The sequence below is a fragment of the Callithrix jacchus genome, chromosome 21, assembly GCF_049354715.1.
Source record: "Callithrix jacchus isolate 240 chromosome 21, calJac240_pri, whole genome shotgun sequence".
Taxonomy (NCBI): Eukaryota; Metazoa; Chordata; class Mammalia; order Primates; family Cebidae; genus Callithrix; species Callithrix jacchus.
The window spans coordinates 44,865,992-44,876,094 of NC_133522.1; the positions used below are offsets into that span (position 1 = coordinate 44,865,992).

The 10,103-nt window shown below is 48.8% G+C and overlaps 1 long non-coding RNA gene across 1 annotated transcript; it reads right to left on the bottom strand.

The window, feature by feature from the left end:
• Positions 1 to 5,937: 5,937 nt before the first annotated feature.
• On the bottom strand, positions 5,938 to 9,278 carry LOC103789657 (uncharacterized). The gene is made up of 3 exons (XR_615870.4): positions 9,217 to 9,278; positions 8,960 to 9,074; positions 5,938 to 7,358 (listed from the first exon to the last, which is right to left on the bottom strand). It is a non-coding gene; the product is annotated as an uncharacterized LOC103789657 (long non-coding RNA).
• Between the last annotated feature and the right edge of the window lie 825 nt (positions 9,279 to 10,103).

A 10,103-nucleotide genomic window follows, 5' to 3' on the forward strand; every position in this document is an offset into this window, starting at 1 on the left:
GGCTCCAGGAAGGTCCACGTCTGCAGGGAGAAAATCCCATGGTTGATTCTGGAACGCCAAACTCTTATGAGCGCCAACCACCAGCTTCCGTTTCACTATAATTACCCAGGCGAAGTAAATGAACAGTCTGAGCCTCCCCATAAAACTAGCCGTCTAATTGTCGTGGTTTAACAGCCTCAGACCTCAGGCTGGGTGGAGAGGAGGGCAGGCCTCACAAAAGCCAGACACAGCCTCCCCCGCAGGCAGCCAGGAGCAAACACGGTGCAAATACAATGGACTCGGTCCTACAGCTCCTGTTCGGTTTACAGAGAACACCACCTCCGAGGCCATTCGCAAGCGTGACGTCACTCTGGTGAGAAACAAGTACAGCCGAGCTGTTGACAAAAATATCCCCAACCATCTAACAAAATAGTAAGCCCAGCATGATTTTATTCCAGTAAAAACCCAACGACACAGGCTAGGGCCACAGTCACTATCCCTTTGGTTGATGATTGCACTGAGGTTTAAGAAAATCCCATGACCTGTGGGAGGTCAGACAGCCAATGACAGCAGCCCACAGCAGCCCTGGGCAGCCCGGGGCCGAGATCCAGACCAGTGCACAAGCCACAGAGCTTCTTCAAAACTAAAAAGGAAGCACACTAGCACCTTCTCCTCCATTCTAAACTCCTATCACTTCCTGGGAGACCAGGTAAGGCTCTCCTGGGTGTCTTCGCAGAGCAGGCTTCATACAGCGTCAGCCTTGACCTCCATTCACGCAGACAGGGACAGCAAGACAAAGCCTGAGCACAGACTTCCACAAACAGGCCCTGTGTCCAGGCTTGGAAGCTCCCATTTAGGGCTGGTGATGGACGAGGGCGCTGAGAAGTTCATTCTGCTGCAACAAAAGAGGCCATGTCAGTTTCAGAACATTTTTCTCTTAAATCATGCGCACTAATGTCTTCTGTGCCTCTCTCTTGGAGAATCAACCAAAGGGTAAGAGCATCAAAGCTTTGATCTTGGATTTTTGTGTCATCTAATTCTGCCAATTTCTGATTCATTCCTCTTAACAATTTTGCCACTGTTTTGTTCTGGATTGGGTAAAGCAAAATCCAGATCAGCCTGGGCCTGTCTGCAAACAGAAATTAAGAAACCGTGTTAAATCTCAAAGACTCTGTCCTGCCCAAGGAGTGTCCTTACTTTATAAATCAATGGAGTGAAGCCTCCTGCACCTGCTACATGGGCTTGTCTGCACACTGAACCCACGGCTGCTTTCTGAGCTCATCATGCAGTCTCTCTACCTGAAGCCCCCACCCAGCCCCACCCTGTGATGCCCACACTGTGGGTCCACCTCACGGTGCTGACATTCATCACCCTTTGAGAACATTGTATGTGTCAGGGTCTGGGCCTACACCTTTGCAAGTGCGTGTTTGTTGTAACTCTAACTTTCTCCTAATGGAAATTGAACTCTTATGTCTAATGGAGATTATAGCAATGTCAAGCACCCCCTTCACTTTTTTGTAGATGACCAAAGCCTCATGCATAAGGACCCAGCCCACTGCCTCATGCAGGGTGGTGGGCATGCAGAAGTGTTTGTGGGCTGGATTTGAAAAGCTCCCACTCCAAGGATTAGGATTCTATTGAATCCTACATTGTAATGTTGGAGCAGAAGGTTGAAGCAGAGAGAACCTGAGAAATTGCAAGCTTGGCTGCTGATTGCTTTGCCTTGTGTCTGGTGGTGTCACTGTGCCTGAATCCACATCACTGACAATGGCCAATTAGCTTATGCCACCTACCCCCGTGGTCACAGGTGGCAAGGTCTGACATCAGAAAGGAGGGAAGAGGTCAGGGAAGGCAAAACCAACATCCCCTCCAAGAAGAGAGAACCAGCCTTCCTGCAAGGCCTGCCCTTGGTCGCCCTGCCCAAGGCCCACCTGACCCCTCTTCCCACTGAGCCCTCTAATTTCCCCACAACACCCATCTACACCCCATTATGGGCCCAGCCACCATCTTCCTAATATTGCCTTTATTAACAGGCTATAAGAGTGAGCAGCTTGACTGGGTGCAATGGCTCACACCTGTAATCCCAGCACTTTGGGAGGCTGAAATGGGTGGATCACAGGGTCAGGAGATCGAGACCATCCTGGCTAACACAGTGAAATCCCATCTCTACTAAAAATACAAAAAATTAGCCAAGCATGATGGCACATGCCTGTAGTCCCAGCTACTCGGGACACTGAGACAGGAGAATCACCTGAACCCAAGAGGCAGAGGTTGCAATGAGCCAAGATCATGCCGCTGCACCCCAGCCTGAGTGACAGAGCAAGACTCTGTCTCAAAAAAAAAAAAAAAAACGTGAGCAGCTTAAGGCAGCATAGCCTGTCAGTAAATGCTAAATGATTGAAGGAAGGAAGGAAGAAGGAAGGATGATCTGTTCTCACATCTGTCTGCTAAAACAATTAAAAGTCATTGTTTTTGTCATGCTGTAATCACCAAGCCCCCTTTCCTGCCCTTAACTCCAGGAAGCTGACTCCAGCTGAATCCTGCCCTTACAAAAAGGCAAGCCCAGCAGGCCCTTGCAACATGGTTGGTGGTGTTGTCCTTGTTAACGTGGGTGTTGGGGCTGCTGGGAGAGAAACCCAGAGAGAAATCAGTGGCTTAGAAGGGCTCAGACACAGCCAGCCTCAGACAGTGTGTGAGGACAGAGAAGAGGAGGTTGCCCTGCTAGGAACGGTGAACACAGCCTCCCCAGAGTTGTGAGGCAGGAATGGGTGTGTTCCCGCACACCTGCACTCATGCCCCTCCGCAGGGTCCCAGCCTTGTCTCCAGGTCTTCCCACCCCTTTCACTTTATCCATTAGAGCCCTTAGCCCAGTAATGATGGTTATTTGAAACTCCCCAACTTCTCTGCCACATCTGAGTCAAATTCGATGCTTGCTCTTTCTCTTCTAACTCATTTTTTTGTCTTTTAGTACCCCTTGTAATTTTTTATTCAAAACCAGATATGTTGCACTGGGTAATCGGAACCCAGTACTGCTTCCCACAGAGGTTTCTGCTCCCATGAGTTGTGATTTTTCTGCATTTACCTGTCTGCCTCTCCAATCTGGGGGGCAGAGGTTTGCCCTGTGACCTCTTCTCCCTGACAGATCTAAGATTTGCTGTTTTGGGGTTTGTCAAGCTCTTTTCTTACTGTGTGGATGGGAGGAATGACGTCCAAGTTCCTTACATGCTGGACCAGAAGCTGCAAATGTCTCTATTCTTTCCATTCCCAGAATCCACTCCCTTCTGGTATCGGTCTAGGTATTGCCTCCAAGCCTGGGATGACCATGAACCCCACCTGGGGGCCCTCTCCCTTCCCTACTCTCCGTTTCTATGTTTGCAATCTCTGTTAGGTCTAGCACAAGGCTCTTTCCTCTAACAGAGCTTTCCCTGACACCCGACTGGAACTTCGGATGCCCCCACTCCATCCCCCTCTTGGCACATCTGATACACGTTAGTCCCACCATCCAGCGCTGTCTCTCTTATGAGAAGGAGAGCACCTTGAGCACAGAATGTGGGCCTGGTCATCTTCCTACCCCTAAGAGTGGATGCTTGACAAATATTAGCCAGATAAATATCTATGCCTTTAAATTCCCATCTTACTGCTAACCCATCTTGTGCATTTCTAAATATATATCACCTTGATATTAGAATACCTTTTAGGGAAGCACCTGTTGCTACTTAGCAACATATCTTAATACGGCTGCTTGGGGTGGAAAGTAAGAATATGAAGACACGGATCAGTGTGAAAGAAATTGCTGAATTGTGACACTAGGAATTATCTTACAAATTTGCGGAAGGGGCCCAGCATAGTGGCTCGTGCCTGTGAATCACAGCATGTTGAAAGGGCTAGGTGGAAGGATCACTTGAGCCCAGGAGTTCAAGATCAGCCTGGGCAACATGACAAAATCCCATTTATACAGAAAGATACAAAAATTAGCTGGGCACGGTGGTGAGCACCTGTGGTCTCAGCTACTTGGGAGGCTGAGGTGGGAGGATCATGTGAGCCCCAGGAGTTCAGGGCTGCAGTGAGCCATGATCAAACCACTGCACTCCAACCTGGGCAACAGAGTGAGACCCTGTCTCAAAAAATGAAACAAAACAAACAGAAAAAGAAAAAAACAGAATTTGAGGGAAGGAAAGAGCACAGTAGAGAGAAGGAGAGACGAGGGGGAGGAGAGCTGAAAACAACGAAGGGACATGGGAAGCTGGGACCCAGCAAACGGCCCGTGAAGGATGCTTTTGGCACACAAATGTATTTCCCAAAGTTGCTGGTGTTGTTGCATCACAAATACCCCAGCTCCCTAAGCCACTGCCGAAATGCAATTATTGAAGGGACGTCTAGCTAGAAGATTTACAGATGGGATCTGAGGGTTCAGGCTTCTCAGAACTTTGGCCCCAGGAAAAAAAAATAGAAAAGAGAGAGAGAGAGATTGAGAGACAGAGAGAGAAATTGAGAGACAGAGACAGAGACAGAGAGAGAGAAAGAGAGAGGAAGATTGACTCCTTAGCTCTTTAATCCCGGGCTAATGAACCTTGGGCAGCAGTGCCAGTCCAGGCTGGCATCCAGGTGAGGGTGGGCTGAAGACCCAGGCAGGTGGTCCCACTCCTGGCCATTCCTGAGAGCCCAGGCTCTGCCCTTCAGAGAGGACCAGTCACCCTGGGTTCCCGGAAGACCCACACAAAAGGCTGGGCAGGAGTCCAGTGGTCAGATTGTTTTTGTTTCCCATCTGCATGGCTGCCTAGCTTGTGACTGACCCAGTGTAGCTGCAAATCACACACACACAATGCTTTGTATGAGTATATTTATAATGGAGGGACCCGGTCCTCCATGTCTCAGTAGACACAGAAAGAAATGAGGATTGTGCACGTGTGCAGGTGATGAGATGGTCCCTGAATAGAAGCAACTCAGCCAAAGCAGGAATTCAGAGGAACTGGGCTTCCCATGACCAGCAGATTGGGTTTGATGCAGCCTAGAATTTAAGAGGCCAAATTACCACAGTGGACATCTATGAACAGATGCATGAAAGAACAAGTGAATGAACACATCGACTTTCAGAGGAGGCCTGATGTGTGGGCTCCATTTGTGATGTGAGGGTCAAGACTGGTCATGGGATAAAGCACCAAAGAACTACCAATCAAGGCAGAAGCCATATCAAAAAAAGAGGCCCCTGCAGGTCTGTCTGTTCTGTTGTATTTTGCAAAGCAGACTCAACAATGACTTCATCTCGCCAGATGGGGAGAACTGGTATGGATTTGCAGCTACACTGGGTCAGTCACAAGCTAGGCAGCCATGCAGATGGGAAACAAAAACAATCTGACCACTGGACTCCTGCCCAGCCTTTTGTGTGGGTCTTCCGGGAACCCAGGGTGACTGGTCCTCTCTGAAGGGCAGAGCCTGGGCTCTCAGGAATGGCCAGGAGTGGGACCACCTGCCTGGGTCTTCAGCCCACCCTCACCTGGATGCCAGCCTGGACTGGCACTGCTGACCAAGGTTCATTAGCCTGGGATTAAAGAGCTAAGGAGTCAATCTTCCTCTCTCTTTCTCTCTCTCTGTCTCTGTCTCTGTCTCTCAATTTCTCTCTCTGTCTCTCAATCTCTCTCTCTCTCTTTTCTATTTTTTTTTCCTGGGGCCAAAGTTCTGAGAAGCCTGAACCCTCAGATCCCATCTGTAAATCTTCTAGCTAGACGTCCCTTCAATAATTGCATTATACAATACAAGGAAGAAACCCAAGACATCCCCCCAATACTTAATATAACAGTAATGTAACTGCTGGGAGACATCACCAGGGATTGCATGGAAATGCTACAAAAGCAAAGCAAATCCAAACAAAAAGCCCTCTGCACAAGACCAAGGAACTGAAGTCAGTTAAATTGAAATATCAGTAATATTGTTTGGGGAAACAACGAATCATATAACACATGGCTTCTGAAAGAAATTTATTGAATGCTTTCCAACAGCCAGCTTGAACAACAGAGCTTGGCAGATTAACAGCCGTAACTGTACCTGCAGGTGTATATCAAGTTCAGACATCTGATGCCAGATCCCAGGCCCTGGGAAGGCCAGAAGGCCCAATATTAGACATAACCATTCTTGCTTAATGCCTCTTTCAAAGCCCGTGTAATCCATTGCTGGGGTTGTATTTCATGTTTAGTTTGTCTGGCTTTCTTTGTTCTTAAGAAAACAACCAGCCAATACCAGCAGGCCAAACGTTCTTCAGGATCATGAAACCACAGAACGTGACCACTGGGAGGCATCTTGGAAATTCAGACTCCAATTCTTCTGTTTCTCAGAAAAGCTGACTGGGACCCAGGGAAAGACAGCAAGTGGCCTCTTCAGCCAGAGGAAAAAGGAGTCCCAAAGAGGGAAGGGACAGACCTTGGTAAAGAACTGGATTCTAGAGTGCCCACAAAATACGGCTTACTGGTTCACATCACCAGGACTTCATGATAATGACAACACCCTCTGTGTGATTTTCATTTCCACTTTACAAAGAGCTCTCCACTGGAGTCTCTTCTGACACTCACAGTCTGTCTCTAAATGCACGCATAGGACCTGCGTATTTCAGAGTAGGAAACCAAGATGTAACGAGATTAGACTAGGATGCCAAGGACTGGGTTTATAAGTGAGTTAGACGCATCCTTTTCAGTTTTGAGAGCTGAATGGTCACTAGTGTGAACAATGACTGTCCCAGGCAAACCAGAGGGCCAGGTCACCCCACCTGTGACTCCAAGCCCATGCCAGCTCCGTTCAGCCACGTGGCTCCCAATCCCACCTTCCGTTCCATTAGGCCTCATATTTTTCAAAGCACTTTCATGGTTCTCTGGTGTCAAGGAACCCAGTGAGTTAGGCAGGGTGGGCGGTGCCATTTACACAGTAAGAAACAGAATGCTCAAATCTGCTTTTTCAAGGCCATGTAAACCATGAGAACGATGCAAAGGGGCAAGTTTCCTTAAATCAAGTGCACATCCAGGGATCTTTAGTCCTGGGTACATCCAGGGTACCTCCGGCCTGCTGTACATCCAGATGAATCAGCAAATCCAGGCTTCCTTACTCCTGCTCTAGAATTCTCTTTCCCACGTACATTTACCCCACCCAGGAAGAAGAGAGGAAGGAAGCATTTAATAGACGACCCCCCAGAATGTGTTTTCAAGTAAGAGAAATAAAGGATGTGGGGAGGGAAGAGGGACCTACCTTCAGTTCAGCCTTAAGCCAGGCACATTTCCAGAAGCCAGGCATGTTGGAGTCAGCTCTGAGACGGCAGCCCCATCCCACTGACTCTTGGGGAAGATGAGAAGGGTCTCAAGTCCCAGCGGTCCACGGAGCCCTCAGCTAGTGGTCCCCTAAAGAGAATAAAGCCTCAGCTTGGTTATGTCGGCTGTCTGGGCCAAACAACAACCTGAACTGGGGGTCCCAAATCTGGCAGCCCGTGGCAATCACTTGGAAGTAGAGGTCATCCCGGATCTGCGGATCGGAGTCTGGTTTGAACCAGCTCTCCAGGCAATTCCAATGAGCAGCCAGATGGGAAGCAGGGATTTGAACGAGACTTCTTTCTATTACAAATATATAAAGTAATTTCTAAAATCTCCCTCTTCTTTCACATGAGATAATGAAAGAAAACCCATTTGATACATTTTTCACATAAACTGTATGACTGCTGTTTTTAACCGGGTGGTTTTAGGGTGTTTAAGGTCAAGCATGGGTTTGGGAAGCAGGACCTAGGTTGAGACTCTGGCCTTGAGCCTGACGAGCAACGAGACCTCGGGCAAGACGTGTGACCTTCCCAAACCTTGGTTTTCTTAACTGTAAAACGGTGGTGATGAATAGATGAGCATTGTAGGGCTAATGTGAGGTCAAATTATATCGTTTTTATAAACTGCCTTCTGCACTGGGAGCACTTGGAAAATGGAAGCTTTTAGGAACACTGTTGCCTGTCTTTCCCCGTGGTAATGTGGGCAGTTCACAATGTGAAGGGGAGTTTTTGCTTCTCTCACCGTAGCACGATGTGAGCAGCCCGGTTTAAGCCAGCACAGTTGACCGCGGACTCCCTACGCTCTGCTCCCGGCCCTGCAGTCTAAGACAGCGTCGTGTGAGGCTGAGTCTAAGGCAACTGCAGGAACACAGGTGAGTCCTTTTATTGGGCATTTTCCCCAGCTCAGGGTCAGACTCAGATGCTCTGGGGTAACAGAGGAGTCCATCGAAATTCCCTCCCAAGAGTGAAGTAGGAGAATCACATGGCAACCCCAACCTGAAAACAGCGCAGGCATGCCAGCAGTGCAGTGGGGGTTCGAAGATGGGATCGGGAAAGTGTTACGGAGGTGTCTCAGCTAGACCTTGATGAACACGTGGGATTCGTGCACGTGGAGACGGCTGGAAGGGCTCTCCAGGTAAAGGAACTGGCATAAAGAACTGCTCAGAGGTGGGTTGTGGTGGGTCTGAGTTAGGGTGAGCATGAGACTCTCAGACCGGCAGGTGCTGCATCCACACTTGGGGGAGGGTAAGCATGTTGCCAGCCCTACCCACCCCTATGCTGCCTCCTCAGCAGATTGGGGCTTCCAGGGAGCTGGGATGGGCCTCTCCTTCATCCCTGCAGGGTGTTCCATTCCACAGGATGGGGCTGACCCGAACCAAGGCCACGGCTTTCACTTTACAGTTAAGAAATGACCACAGTTCTGAGTCTGTGAACAACAGATGTGTTTATCCCCAGAGTTATCCACGTTAGACTGGAGGGTGCCTGCATGCTAGAATGTTCTATAGAGGCAGTGAAGAGGGATGAAGCCACCATGACGTCAATTAAAGGTGACATCCTAGCCTTGATCTTTCTGAGGGACAGTACCGGCGTCAGGTCTGGATTGGTTTCAAAAAGTGGGGTCAGTTTTAAGGGCTACAAAGACAGCCTTCATAACTTCGTTTCAGACTCATTCCATGTTGGTTTAATATTTACAGTTCCTGAGAGCCAGGTTCTTTGCTTGGGCACTGAAAGCATTGCCTTGCCACCAAAAGTCCCACCTTCAAGACCATAAACTGTGAGTCAAAGTCAATGTTAAGTGTTCCTTTTTCTGCAAGACATGGGTGCCTCAGTTGAAGAGACGGGCAAGAAGTGCAGCAAAAGAAAGCAAAACAACCAGCGTTTCAAGATAACGATCCCATTCCGTGGAAAGTGGGCTCCATGAAGCAGGCTTGGGGTCCAGTCTCACTCACCCTTTTGTCACCGGTGTCTGGTCATTGGGAGTGCTCTGTAAACAGTGGTTCAAGGAACCAAGCCAGAGGAACTCCTCCCCGTCTGATGAAAGTGCATGCTTCTGTGGGGACCGTGGCAGTCAAGAGTAGCAGGGGCACATGCCGTGTATTTAGGCCTTTGCATTTCCTTTAGCCCTTAAAAGAATGTTCTCCGGGTAGAACATTTATCAGGACAGATCCCGTTTTGAGAAAAACTGAAATACTGGCACTTCACGTCAAAACCACAGGAGGGCTACTGTGCCCTCTCCAGGACAGTGTCACATGGAGGAAGCTTGCTTTCCTGACCCTCAGCAGGGGTCCCCACCCTGGAGTTCCCCTGCAGGTGCTCTTTAGAATGCATGTTCCTAGGCCTGCCAAACCAGATTCCTTGGGACAGAGCCAGAAATCTCCATTTTAAAAAATAATTTCAAATTTATTTTAGATTCAGGGCTTACACGTTCAGGTTTGTTACACAGATACGTTGCATGATGCCAAGAGTGAGGCTGGGAATGATTCTGTCACCCAGACGGTGAGCACAGTACCCAGCAGTTAATTCTTCAGCCCTTGTTCCCCTCCCTCCCTCTCTTCCTTTGGAGTGCCTAGTATCCCTTGTTGCCATTTTTAGGTCCACGAACACCCAATGTTTGGCTCCCACTTATAAGTAAGAGTGTGTGGTATTTGGTTCTCTGTTCCTACATTTCATTTCCTTAGGAAAATGGCCTCCAGCTACATTCATGTAGCTGCAAAAAAAAAAGCCGGGCGCGCTGGCTCACACCTGTAATCCCAGCACTTTGGGAGGCCGAGACGGGTGGATCACGAGGTCGAGAGATCGAGACCATCCTGGTCAACATGGTGAAACCCCGTCTCTA